The 14,261-nt window shown below is 41.3% G+C and overlaps 1 long non-coding RNA gene across 1 annotated transcript; it reads right to left on the bottom strand.

Annotated features, from left to right (window-relative positions):
• Positions 1-1,661: 1,661 nt before the first annotated feature.
• LOC149977366 (uncharacterized) lies at positions 1,662-7,187 on the bottom strand. Its single transcript, XR_016486434.1, has 3 exons — positions 6,777-7,187; positions 5,279-6,593; positions 1,662-4,992 (listed from the first exon to the last, which is right to left on the bottom strand). It is a non-coding gene; the product is annotated as an uncharacterized LOC149977366 (long non-coding RNA).
• Positions 7,188-14,261: the final 7,074 nt, after the last annotated feature.

The following is a 14,261-nucleotide window of genomic DNA, read 5'->3' as shown; positions in this document are numbered from 1 at the left end:
GTCAATTGAAATATATCTATTAGGCACTAATATAGAAATTTCACACTACTGGGAATACAGATATGAAGCTGTTGGTCCCAGATACCTTTAAAACAAATAAAATGTCGGAGCATGGATCAGAAAACCAGTCCGTTGGTGTGAATCATGTGTCTCCTTCGAGTAGAGTTGATCAGGCTGTTGATTGTGACCTGTGGAGTGTTGTCCCACTCCTCTTCCATGGCCTTGCGAAGCTGCTGACTATTGGCGGCGTCTGGAACACGCTGTCGTACACGTCGATCCAGAGCATCCCAAAAAAATTTCACTGGGTGGCATGTCTGGCGAATATGCAGGATATGGAATTGTGTACAGATCCTTGAGGCTGTGTGTAATGCACATGGGGCTGTGCATTATCATGCTGAAACATGAGGTGATGGTGGTGGATGAATGGCACCACAATGGACTTCAGGATCTCGTCACGGTATCTCTGTGCATTCAAATTGTCATCGATAAAATTCAATTGTGTTCGTTGTCCGTAGCTTATGCCTGCCCATACCATAACCCCACCACCACGGGGCACTCTGTTCACAACGTTGACATCAGCAAACCACTCCCCCACACAACACTATACACACTGTCTGCGGATGTGAGGCTGGTCAGAAGTACTGCCAAATATTCTCAAACTACGTTGGAGGCGGCTTATGGTAGAGGAGATTAACATTCAAATCTCTGGCAACAGATCTGGTGGATATTCCTGCAGTCAGCATGCCATTTGCACGCTCCCTCAAATCTTGAGACATCTGTGGCATTGTGTCGTGTGACAAAACTGCACATTTTAAAGAGGCCTTTCATTGTCCCCAGCACAAGGTGCACCTGTGTAATGATCATGCTGTTTAATCAGCTGCTTGATATGTCACACCTGTCAGGTGGATGGATTCTCTTCTCAAAAGTGAAATGCATTTGAGGGCAATAAGCTTTTTGTTTGTATGGAACATTTCTGAGATCTTTTAATTTCAGCTCGTGTAAAATTGGACCAACACTTTACATGTTGCATCCGTGTTTTTGTGCGGTTAAAAAAAGTATAAATACATAAAAATATCATCTAAAAAAATATCAAGCCATCCGGACATTTTGAAGTTTGTTTCGTGTTAAATCGTTAGAGTGAGCGCACAAGATTTACAGTGAGCAGCTGTGTAGCTCATGTAGGTTAGACTACGCTACACTAGCTAGACTAGTAGCATAGCATAACATAATACTATTAAGGTTAGGCTAAGCTACACAGCTGTCCACTGCAGATCATGTAGGTTAGGCTACGCTACACAGCTACTAGCTAGGCTATTAGCATAGCATCATGTAATACTATTAATAATAACATTAGGAGTTAAATCTGGAGTAGCCTTCAGCAAGCACACCTAATGAATCATTATTTTCAGGTCTTCAATAACTTACAATACCAAAACAATAAAGAAGGTTAATATGGCCTTTGGTTTTCTCAGGACTGAAAAAAAAACAAAGAAATGTAACATCAAAAACATCAAAAACATAAAAATAAGTTTCTGAAAAATGATTTGACAATGAATGTAAAACAATTAGAAAACACATAAGACAAATGTAATACATATGTAGCAAACCATGAAACACAATTGTTATGTCTGTCGTTAGATGAATGAGACTAAAGCGCAGTGTGGAAAGTGTTCATGATTTATAATACTGACCTCCGACAAAACAACAAATTACAAAACCGAATGTAAAGTTCTACAGGGCTAGACAGCAACTGTGCAAAAACAAGATCCCACAAACTAAGGTGGGAAAAAGGGCTGCCTAAGTATGATCCCCAATCAGAGACAACAATAGACAGCTGCCTCTGATTGGGAACCATACCAGGCCAACAAAGAAATAGAAAAACTAGAATGCCCACCCAAATCACACCCCGACCTAACCAAATAGAGAAATAAAAAGTCTCTCTAAGGTCAGGGCGTGACAACAATACATTTTATTATAACAATAAGACACCTGATGAAATTGAAAAAGTGATCGACCAACTTCAGTTCTGGGACATGTGGAAAAATGTAATCATAACAACGCCACACGGACTAGATGAAGGAATTTGGAAAAAAAAATATGTTGATAATCTATACAAAATATTCCATGAAAAAATATATAACCTAATCAATTAGACATTTTAAAAAAGTCAATAAAACAACCGAAATCCATTAGATTACCCAATAACCCAAGAAGAACTACATGAACTACGTGTCCGTAGCCGTAGCTTACTCACACTCTCCGAAGCTGATGTGAGTAAGACCTTTAAACAGGTCAACATTCACAAGGCTGCGGGGCCAGATGGATTACCAGGACGTGTGCTCCGGGCTGACCAACTGGCAGGTGTCTTCACTGACATTTTCAACATGTCCCTGATTGAGTCTGTAATACCAACATGCTTCATGCAGACCACCATAGTCCCTGTGCCCAAGAACACAAAGGCAACCTGCCTAAATGACTACAGACCCGTAGCACTCACGTCTGTAGCCATGAAGTGCTTTGAAAGGCTGGTAATGGCTCAAATCAACACCATTATCCCAGAAACCCTAGACCCACTCCAATTTGCATACCGCCCAAACAGATCCACAGATGATGCAATCTCTATTGCTCTCCACACTGCCCTTTCCCACCTGGACAAAATGAACACCTATGTGAGAATGCTATTCATTGAATACAGCTCAGGGTTTAACACCATACTACCCTCAAAGCTCATCACTAAGCTAAGGACCCTGGGACTAAACACCTCCCTCTGCAACTGGATCCTGGACTTCCTGACAGGCCGCCCCTAGGTCGTAAGGGTAGGTAAACAACACATCCGCCATGCTGATCCTCACCACGAGGACCCCTCAGGGATGCGTGCTCAGTCCCCTCCTGTACTCCCTGTTCACTCACGACTGCATGGCCAGGCACGACTCCAACACCATGATTAAGCGGTTAATGATGGTGGTGGAAGCAGTATTACTAGTACTGATGATGGAAGTTGGTAGTACTGATGGATGACAGCTAGTTAGTCATACATTTAATTTAGTTTTAGTAGGTAGAGATATTAGAGGTATAAATGATACTAGTGGTAATGGTGGTAGTAGAGATATTAGAGGTATAAATACTACTGGTGGTAATGGTAGTAGGTAGATATAATAGTGGTATAAATGATACTACTGGTAATGATGGTAGAGATATTAGAGGTAGACATGATACTAGTGGTAATGGTGGTAGTAGAGATATTAGAGGTATAAATTATAATAGTGGTAATGGTGGTAGTAGAGAGAGGTATAAATACTACTAGTGGTAATGGTAGTAGAGATATTAGAGGTATAAATGATACTAGTGGTAATGGTGGTAGAGATATTAGAGGTATATATGAAACTAGTGGTAATGGTAGTAGTAGAGATATTAGATGTATGCATGATACTAGTGGTAATGGTGGTAGAGATATTAGAGGTATATATGAAACTAGTGGTAATGGTAGTAGTAGAGATATTAGATGTATGCATGATACTAGTGGTAATGGTGGTAGAGATATTAGAGGTATATATGAAACTAGTGGTAATGGTAGTAGTAGAGATATTAGATGTATGCATGATACTAGTGGTAATGGTAGTAGTAGAGATATTAGAGGTATATATGAAACTAGTGGTAATGGTGGTAGTAGAGATATTAGAGGTATCAATGATACTAGTGGTAATGGTGGTAGTAGAGAGAGGTATAAATACTACTAGTGGTAATGTTGGTAGAGATATTAGAGGTAGACATGATACTAGTGGTAATGGTAGTAGAGATATTAGGGGTACAAATGATACTAGTGGTAATGGTAGTAGAGATATTAGAGGTATATATGAAACTAGTGGTAATGGTGGTAGAGATATTAGGGGTACAAATGATACTAGTGGTAATGGTGGTAGAGATATTAGAGGTATATATGATACTAGTGGTAATGGTAGTAGAGATATTAGAGGTATATATGAAACTAGTGGTAATGGTAGTAGTAGAGATATTAGAGGTATATATGAAACTAGTGGTAATGGTAGTAGAGATATTAGGGGTACAAATGATACTAGTGGTAATGGTGGTAGAGATATTAGAGGTATATATGATACTAGTGGTAATGGTAGTAGAGATATTAGGGGTACAAATGATACTAGTGGTAATGGTAGTAGAGATATTAGGGGTACAAATGATACTAGTGGTAATGGTAGTAGAGATAGAAGTTTAAATGATACTAGTGGTAATGGTAGTAGAGATATTAGATATTAGTGGTAGAAATGTTACTAGTGGTAATGGTTGTAGTAGAGATATTAGTGGTAGACATGCTACCTAATTTCCTTATTGTTGTCTCTCTCTTAGAAAAATTATCATTGTACAACGTAAAACACAAAATAATGCATGCAGAATTAGGCCGATACCCGCTAATTATGAAAAACCAGAAAGGAGCTGTTCAATTCTAACACTACCTAAAAGGAAGCGATTCCCAAACCTTCCATAACAAAGCCATCACCTACAGAGAGATGAACCTGGAGAAGAGTCCCCTAAGCAAGCTGGTCCTGGGGCTCTGTTCACAAACACACCCCACAGAGCCTCAGGAAAGCAACACAATTAGAACCAACCAAATCATGTAATTATCTTTTTGTTTTCTCTTGACACATTCACAAAAAAAACAGAGCAAACTAGAGTGATATTTGGCCCTAAACACAGAGCTGGAAAGAGAGAGAGAGAGAGAGAGAGAGAGAGAGAGAGAGAGAGAGAGAGAGAGATTACACAAGGAGAGGTTTACACATCCTAATACACAGGGAAATTCCAGGTGAAACAGAGTTGATTCGCTCAATATTTGGATCAATCTGTGTGTTGTAATATGTGTAAATGTTTCCAGGGAGGCTGATGTCTGGTAGAGCTGATGATGGGTGACTCAGGGCCATTACATACAGACACATACGACTGTCCGTTAAGGGGGAGATGGGAAGAAAGACATTGGAAACACTGGAAATGAGAAAACATAATTATCTCACAAGCCATGCATAGTGAATACATACACAATGATGTAATGGGGTGAGAGATGGAGCAAGAGAGACAGAGAGATAGTGTGAGTTAGAGAGAGAGATAGTGTGAGTTAGAGATAGCGATGGAGAGATGGAGTGAGTGAGACAGAGAGATAGAGAGATAGTGTGAGTTAGAGAGAGCGATGGAGATGGAGTGAGAGATTGCTAGAGGAATGAACGGACTGTTTAAGTCAAGAAATGAAAGAAGTCAATCAAGGTAGAATTACTTTTACACAATCAAATTGATGACCGGTCCTCTGCAGGCATATCAGTGATGAAATGTGTATCTTGTGAGCCGTGAGACCATTGTTGGAGGTAATATCAGGCGTATGCTTTGTCTCTGACAGAGCAATGGGGCTGGAAACAGGAGAATATTAAGGTGACAAAACAATTCATGAATTACTACCACTGATACTAACGTTCGTACACAGAGCAAAGTACAACTATTTTATTTGAGTTTATCTTATTTAAAAATCTAAAGGGAGAGTGATGTGGCTAATATTTCTTCCTATTCATAAAAATTGACAATAACTGTTCATTAGGTCAAACTATTTGATTTTATAAAGAAAGTTTAACATGAAAACGTGTTGTGTTTTGTGATTGTCATTTTGCCTATGATGAGCAGGCAGACTGGAGAGAAAGAGCGATCACAAGTATTAGATGAACCTCCGTTCACACACGCCATTAAGTTGGCATGAGGGTGGTAGGCGTGATCGCCGACAACAATGCCTATAGGGAGGAGGTCTGAGACCTAGCAGTGTGGTGCCAGGACAACAACCTTTCTCCTAATGTGTGCAAGACAAAGGAGATGATTGTGGACTACAGGAAAAGGAGTACAGAACACACCCCCATTCTCATTGACGAGGTTGTAGTGGAGCAGGTAGAGAGTTTCAAGTTCCTTGGTGTCAACATCACCAACAAACTAACATGGTCCACCTGTCATCCATGACCTCTATATCAGGTGGTGTCAGACAAAAGCCATGAAATTTGTCAAAGACCCCAGCCACCCAAGTCATAGACCGTTCTCTCTGCTACCGCACGGCAAGCAGTACAGATGCCCCCAATCTGGAACCAACAGGACTCTAAACAACTTCTACCCCCATAAGGCTGCTGAACAGTTCATCAAATGACTCTCTGGACAATTTACATGAACCCCCTTATTTTATTACTATTTATTATGATTTTTTTGCACTGACTGTCTTGCAAAGGCTTGATGTACGTACACTCACTGGACTCTAACCACACACACACATTCTTCACTGACCCTCCAACACACACACACACACACACACACACACACACACACATTCTCCAACACACACACACATTCTTCACTGACCCTCCAACACACACACACACACACATTTTACTTTTTTGGGCGGGTTGACAAACACACATAACATTGAAATTCAGCTTAAGTTTACAAAGGGTTATATAAAATGTGTACTGGCCTGGGTCAAGATCTGTCAGGAAAGTGAGTAATGCGCACATCAGTTCAATAGCGGGATATTTTCTCTCTTACATTTGGGCAAATCCAGTAGCCTACAGGATATAAACAGACATTGGCAAGTCAAATTTAAGAACTTTCGAGGACTTTTTCAAGCGCTTATTTGTAATTTCCAAGGACCCTGTGGCAAACCTCTTCAAGGTTAGGAGCGTTTGTGACAAATTAAGTGGTAAACTGTCCCCAAATCACCCAAGAATGAGAGTTCTTTCCAACAGGACCTGTATGTTTGTTTCTCCGTCCTGGTCCACCCAGGCCGTAGGCGAGGTCAAGGATAGCAGGGTTCGGTACACGAATTGGGTTCTCGGTAGGTCCAGGTCCAAACGCCAACAGGTAAATCCAAAACAATCCAGCTCATACATGGTAAATCCAGCCAATCTCTATTGTCTCTTTCTCTATTGTTCATAGATCCTTCCAGCACTCTCTCTCTCTCTCTTCCTGGTTTTTCTTGACCCTTTATCTGTGGGTCGGCTCCACCTTCTGAGGGTTCCCCTTGCTTCTGGGACTTGTAGTTTTGGCGGTCGGCCATTTTGTGATCTGTAGTTCTGACAGGGGTGGCCAATTTAGTGATCGGGCAGAGCCTGTTTATTAGTTCTGCTCTCACATATCTGCCATTTATCACTCGACCCCCTTCTTTGCCACAGACATGTATTTTGTATTTTCAATGTTGTAATGTCCTTAAGACAAATACATTTATGCATTTCCATTTCTGTCTTTTGAAAGTCATTTCTCACAAAAAACTAATCAGAAATTAACTTTCCCCACAAAGTTGGTGTGATTGTTCTGTGAATTTAGACATTTTCGTTTGGAATTTTCAGGAAGAAGGAGTCTATAATGAATATTTATTTGTGGCAGGTGATTGGAAACTGTCCTCTCCAGCTAACCATGTTCATTGATGGTGTCCGGTTTCAACTGCCAGACTATGATCACTCATTTTATATTTCGTTAAGGTTGTTCTTTGTTTGGGGTCTTCTAGACAGTTTAAGTATTCAGCTAAAGTGAAGTCTCTTTACCAGTTCGGAAGCGTTCCACCTTTTTCTGACCTTACACCCAACTCCACCAATAGTTGATTCATGTGTTCTTATTATTCACCTCCAGCTGTGTAAGTTTAGACCACGGGGACAGTCGTGTTAAGAGGTCACTCTCTGTGTCACGCCCTGGTCTTAGTATTTTGTGTTTTCTTTATTATTTTGGTCAGGCCAGGGTGTGACATGGGTTATTTATTGTGGTGTGTTTTGTATAGGTTTTTTTTGTAGGTAATGGGATTGTGGTGTAGTATAGTAGTCTAGGAAAGTCTATGGTTGCCTGGAGTGGTTCTCAAGAGGTCACTCTCTGGGCAGAGAGTCCATAAATGCTTTTTTTGTTTGTATGAACCCTTCATGTGATTGGTCTAGGTGAACTCAGAATTTGCATGCCTTTTTTTCAATGGGCAGTAGAAGAGGAAGTCAGCTTCTATGTAATGTACATGTTTTTGAAAATTCAAGATGCACTTTTTCTGTGAGGGTTTTTGTCCTATTTGACGTGTGTTTTCACTGTTATAGTGGGCTCCATATTTCACTGTTATAGTGAGCTCCATATTTCACTGTTATAGTGGGCTCCATATTTCACTGTTATAGTGGGCTCCATATTTCACTGTAATAATGGGCCCCAAATTTCACTGTTATAGTGGGCCCCATATTTCACTGTTATAGTGGGCTCCATATTTCACTGTAATAATGGGCCCCAAATTTCACTGTTATAGTGGGCCCAATATTTCAGTGTAATAATGGGCCCCATATTTCAATGTAATAATGGGCCCCATATTTCACTGTAATAATGGGCCCCATATTTCACTGTAATAATGGGCCCCATATTTCACTGTAATAATGGGCCCCATATTTCACTGTAATAATGGGCCCCATATTTCACTGTTATAATGGGCCCCATATTTCACTGTAATAATGGGCCCCATATTTCACTGTAATAATGGGCCCCATATTTCACTGTAATAATGGGCCCCATATTTCACTGTTATAATGGGCCCCATATTTCACTGTAATAATGGGCCCCATATTTCACTGTAATAATGGGCCCCATATTTCAGTTTAATAATTGGCCCAATATTTCACTGCCATACATTAGAATTGGTTGGATTAGAGGGTTACATTTCTGTATTGTTTTCTTTACTGAGTAATATTCTCACCTTGCTTTCTCCGCCAGTGTTTTGATAGCGGTGTCTAACCGCCCTGATGCTTTGATGTTAAGACTGAGTTAGGTATAATTGGTGGTGTGGTTACTGTTTACCTCTTCTAGGGTGAACTGGTATTTATTTCCATGAGATCTGGCTTTCTTTTGGAAGATCAAACTTGTTGTTTTGGTCAGTGTAGGTGAACAGATGATCTCTGCATGAGTCCCACCGTGAAGCAAGGAGGAGGATATGTGATGGTGTGGGGGTGCTTTGCTGGTGATACTGTCTGTGATTTATTTAGAATTCAAGGCACACTTAACCAGCATGGCTAGCAGAGCATTTTGCAGTGATACGCCATCCATCTGGTTTGTGCTTAGTGGGACTATCATTTATTTTTCAACAGGACAATGACCCAAAACACACCTCCAGTGTCACGACTTCCCTCGAAGTTGGTCCCTCTCCTAGTTCGGCAAGCGTTCAGTGGTCGACGTCACCGGCCTTCTAGCCATCGCCGATCCACCTTTCACTTTCCATTTGTTTTGTCTTGTCTTCCCTCACACCTGGTTTCAATTACATCAATTACGTGTTGTGTATTTAATCCTCTGTTTCCCCCATGTCCTTGTCCGGAATTGTTTCTTGTAGTGCTTGTGTGTGTTATGCTGATGGATACCGCGTTTTGTTTGACCCATTCATTGATTGTTCTGTTTCCGGTGGTTTTAATGTTTATTAAACGACACCGTTGTGAATCAGTTTCTCCTGCGCCTGACTTCTCTGCCACCAGTACGCACCCCGTTACATCCAGGTTGTGTAATTTGACCAAGAAAGAGAGTGATGGTGCTGCATCAGATGACCTGGCCTCCACAATCCCCTGACCTCAACCCAAGATGCACAACGTAGCAACGCCCAGTTCCCCTCAACTTCCTTCCCGATACATAGCTTCCTGTCCCGATCGCGTCCTGTCATCCTGATTGTAGCCATACTTGCCTCGAAGTCACTTGTTTTATCAATATCTCAGTATATTAATATAATAACTATATTAACATAATCAATATATGAACATAATCAATATATTAACATAATCAATATATGAACATAATCTATATATTAACACAATCACTATATTAACACAATCAGAGTATTAACATCATCAGTATATTAATATAATCAATATATTAAAACAATCAGTATATTAACATCATCAGTATATTAATATAATCAGTATATTAATATAATCAGTATATTAATATAATCATATTTCTATAGTGTTTTTTTATTGATCTGACTGAAAATGGTGTTGGTGATTTTTGTAATTCGATTATTCTGTTGTGTGTCTTTTTTTGTCTCTTTAGCTCGCAAACAGCTACCAGCACGTAGGTTAACGTTATTAGTTGGTGCGTGATATTGAAAGTTAGGAAATGAAGAAGAGCAACGTAAAGTTTTGAGGTGAGAGGTCAGCTCCATGGAATATTGCTCTGTTCCATTGTGTACCTCCTCAGCGAAATACTCCTTGTTGAGTTTTCATTAATTTCTCAATGATACTGAGCTAAGAGAAAAATGGGGCATCAATATTGTCAGGGAAAACTTCACCGTCACAAGTCACTCCAAGGTGTGTGGTAGACACTTTTTACTAGACGATTTCATTGAATCTTCTAAGTGGGCTTCGAAGTCTGAGGAAGGGAGAAGTACCTTTGCTATTCCAGTGGAATATCTACCATGTCCAAGCAAGAGCAAGTGTTTGGGAATGAAGGGAGAAACCACAGCCTGGGTGTGCAGAGGACCACCATGTTGAAGATGGAGAGGATAACAAGATGGATAGCTACCATGACCACGACTACTGTGCAGTGCCTGGGCCTGCTGCAGTTGATCTGGTTTTGATTGAGAGGGAAGAGATGCAGAGAGAGATTGAGGACCTACGGAACAAAGTAGAGGATTTGACTGGGAGAACTCATTTTGGGCTGCAGTGATTTTTGGAATCAGATCCAGGCCTTCACAAGGTGGGTGAACCTAGCCCTGCTTAGCATTGTTACATCATGAACTTCACACTGTTTGCTATCTGCCACCACATTCCATAGCTAACTTAATTTCTGCCTTAGATGTATGATAGTACATTTAGTGTTAAATAACCCCTATCAATGTTTTTCCCCATGTAGATTTGCGTCATATGGCCGTCTGATGGCCTTTTGGTCTCTCATCGAACCGTCAAATGCCAATATTGTCCGTGTCACACGAGCGAGGAGAGCCAAGCTGAGGAATAAGGAGGTGGACTTTCCGTGTAACCACTCAGTACGTTCTCCCGTAACTGTATTGTCTTAGCCAACGTTACTTTTCACTGTAGCTAAAAGCTATAGCCCACTGCAAATATCTGTTAGTGATTTGTGCATTTGTCCTACAGAGACATTCCGAATGATCTGTTCCTCTTCCACCATGTCCTTGTCCTTGGGGTCAGCTGAGAAGGACATCGCTGACCGATTTGGCATCCCATCACTGGACAGTAAGCAGGAGGGTTGTCACATGGGCCAACTGCCTTTACATTCTGCTGGGGTCTGTCTCTGTATGGATGTCTTCGGAAGATGTCAAGGCTGTGTTGCCGAAGGAGTTCAGTAAGTATCCAGACAACCAAGTCATCACTGACTGTACCGAGTTGAGATGCCAGCAGCCAGCCAGTCTCCCTCTACACACTCTCATTACAGGTCCCACTGCACCTTGAAAGGGATGGGATGGTCCCACATGGAGAAGTTATTTGTCTGTCAGAATTGAATGCTGGCTCCATCGGCGACAAAGAGCTATTCAAACAATCAGGACTGTTTGGCTTGCTCACTGAAGACATGGCAGTGATGTCAGACAAGGGGTTCCTCCTTGATGACTGTGTGCCAGGCACACAGTCACCTCCACCTTTTCTGTCTGTAAACAGAGTCAAATGCCAGCAGCACAGGTCCATCAAGATATTGCTCATCTTAGAATCCACATTGAGAGATGAATTGTGTCGCGTTGTGATTGGAGGCCGCTGGTAAGACAGGAGGCTCCCCACCTGTACCTTTCCAAAGTGGGAGTCGACTAAAAGCTTTTCAGCAGACCTCTCCCCATGCTGCAGATCAATGGCTTGGACAGAGGGTCACAGTTGTTCTATCTGGAGAACTGAGAGGTCGGGTAGCGGACCAAGAAGGGCGCTGTGGAGTGTACTGCTGTAAAGCAAAGCAGCTGCTGCTGTGGTCAGACAATCTAAACACTTGAAAACACCTGATAATCTATATTTGTATATAGTCAAAGTGTAATAGGATATGACCAGTTACTACCTACTATACTGGCTACTAGGGAATACTGCCTACTATACTGGCTACTAGGGAATACTACCTGCTATACTGGCTACTAGGGAATACTACCTACTATACTGGCTACTAGGGAATACTACCTACTATACTGGCTACTAGGGAATACTACCTACTATACTGGCTACTAGGGAATACTACCTACTATACTGGCTACTAGGGAATACGACCTACTATACTGGCTACTAGGGAATACTACCTACTATACTGGCTACTAGGGAATACTACCTACTATACTGGCTACTAGGGAATACTACCTACTATACTGGCTACTAAGGAATACTACCTACTATACTGGCTACTAGGGAATGCTACCTGCTATACTGGCTACTAGGGAATACTACCTGCTATACTGGCTACTAGGGAATACTACCTACTATACTGGCTACTAAGGAATACTACCTACTATACTGGCTACTAGGGAATACTACCTACTATACTGGCTACTAGGGAATGCTACCTACTATACTGGCTACTAGGGAATGCTACCTGCTATACTGGCTACTAGGGAATACTACCTACTATACTGGCTACTAGGGAATACTACCTACTATACTGGCTACTAGGGAATGCTACCTGCTATACTGGCTACTAGGGAATACTACCTACTATACTGGCTACTAGGGAATACTACCTACTATACTGGCTACTAGGGAATACTACCTACTATACTGGCTACTAGGGAATACTACCTACTATACTGGCTACTAGGGAATACTACCTGCTATACTGGCTACTAGGGAATACTACCTGCTATACTGGCTACTAGGGAATACTACCTGCTATACTGGCTACTAGGGAATACTACCTGCTATACTGGCTACTAGGGAATACTACCTACTATGCTGGCTACTAGGGAATACTAACTACTATACTGGCTACTAGGGAATACTACCTGCTATACTGGCTACTAGGGAATACTACCTACTATACTGGCTACTATACCGGCTACTAGGGAATACTACCTACTATACTGGCTACTAGGGAATACTACCTACTATACTGGCTACTAGGGAATACTACCTACTATGCTGGCTACTAGGGAATACTACCTACTATACTGGCTACTAGGGAATACTACCTGCTATACTGGCTACTAGGGAATACTACCTGCTATACTGGCTACTAGGGAATACTACCTGCTATACTGGCTACTAGGGAATACTACCTACTATGCTGGCTACTAGGGAATACTACCTACTATACTGGCTACTAGGGAATACTACCTACTATGCTGGCTACTAGGGAATACTACCTACTATACTGGCTACTAGGGAATACTACCTGCTATACTGGCTACTAGGGAATACTACCTACTATACTGGCTACTAGGGAATACTACCTGCTATACTGGCTACTAGGGAATACTACCTGCTATACTGGCTACTAGGGAATACTACCTACTATACTGGCTACTAGGGAATACTACCTACTATACTGGCTACTAGGGAATACTACCTACTATACTGGCTACTAGGGAATACCAAATCCCTCCTTCTGTTGCCTATGGGTCCAGGTTTCAGACCCTGTAAAAAGACAGTACAAGGTCACTATTCTAAATGTAATCATGAGACGATTTAAGTGTTCATGAAATAATTGCTTAGCATTATGATGTGATGACAACAATACGGGGTTGATATGTGGTATAGCTATTAAAACATTCCTTGACTTATGCCACTGCTTATGCCTCTGTGCAGCTGTTCACAGGTGGGACGACTGGTGTTCCCATCTAGGAATAGTGTGCAGACTGGAATAGTAATGCAACTGTGTGGTTGAGTAATGCAGTGCCAGCAACACAGTGATGTTGTGTCATTGTTACTGGCTCAGAGGGCTACAGGACAACCTACGTGGGGTTTATACAAATAAAATGATTAGACTATAAAATCATTCACGTGTCACGACCGGCAAACAGAAGTGTCTGACGCAACATGCAACAGTCACTAAATTAATTACAGCAATAAGGGTTTAAACTTTTCTATTATGGGTATATGCCGTTATTTAAATGTTATCTGATGTGTCCAACATAACAGAGTTTACAGAAACAACAAGGAAGACAACTAAATAATTACTACACTAAGAACGGTTTCCTAGACATGGGTTAAGTCTAGTCCTAGACTAAAGCAATGCCTCCTAATGCAGCTCTCCATTGACAGGAGCTGTGTAGTCTTCATCTCTGACTGTGTAACCGGCATGTAGTGTGTCACAAACAGCTG

Source organism: Oncorhynchus mykiss, chromosome 15 (genome assembly GCF_057628025.1).
Source record: "Oncorhynchus mykiss isolate SJ-2025 chromosome 15, ASM5762802v1, whole genome shotgun sequence".
In the NCBI taxonomy this organism is placed as follows: Eukaryota; Metazoa; Chordata; class Actinopteri; order Salmoniformes; family Salmonidae; genus Oncorhynchus; species Oncorhynchus mykiss.
Note: the sequence above shows the minus strand (reverse complement) of the source record. Positions and strands in the feature narration are given on the sequence as shown.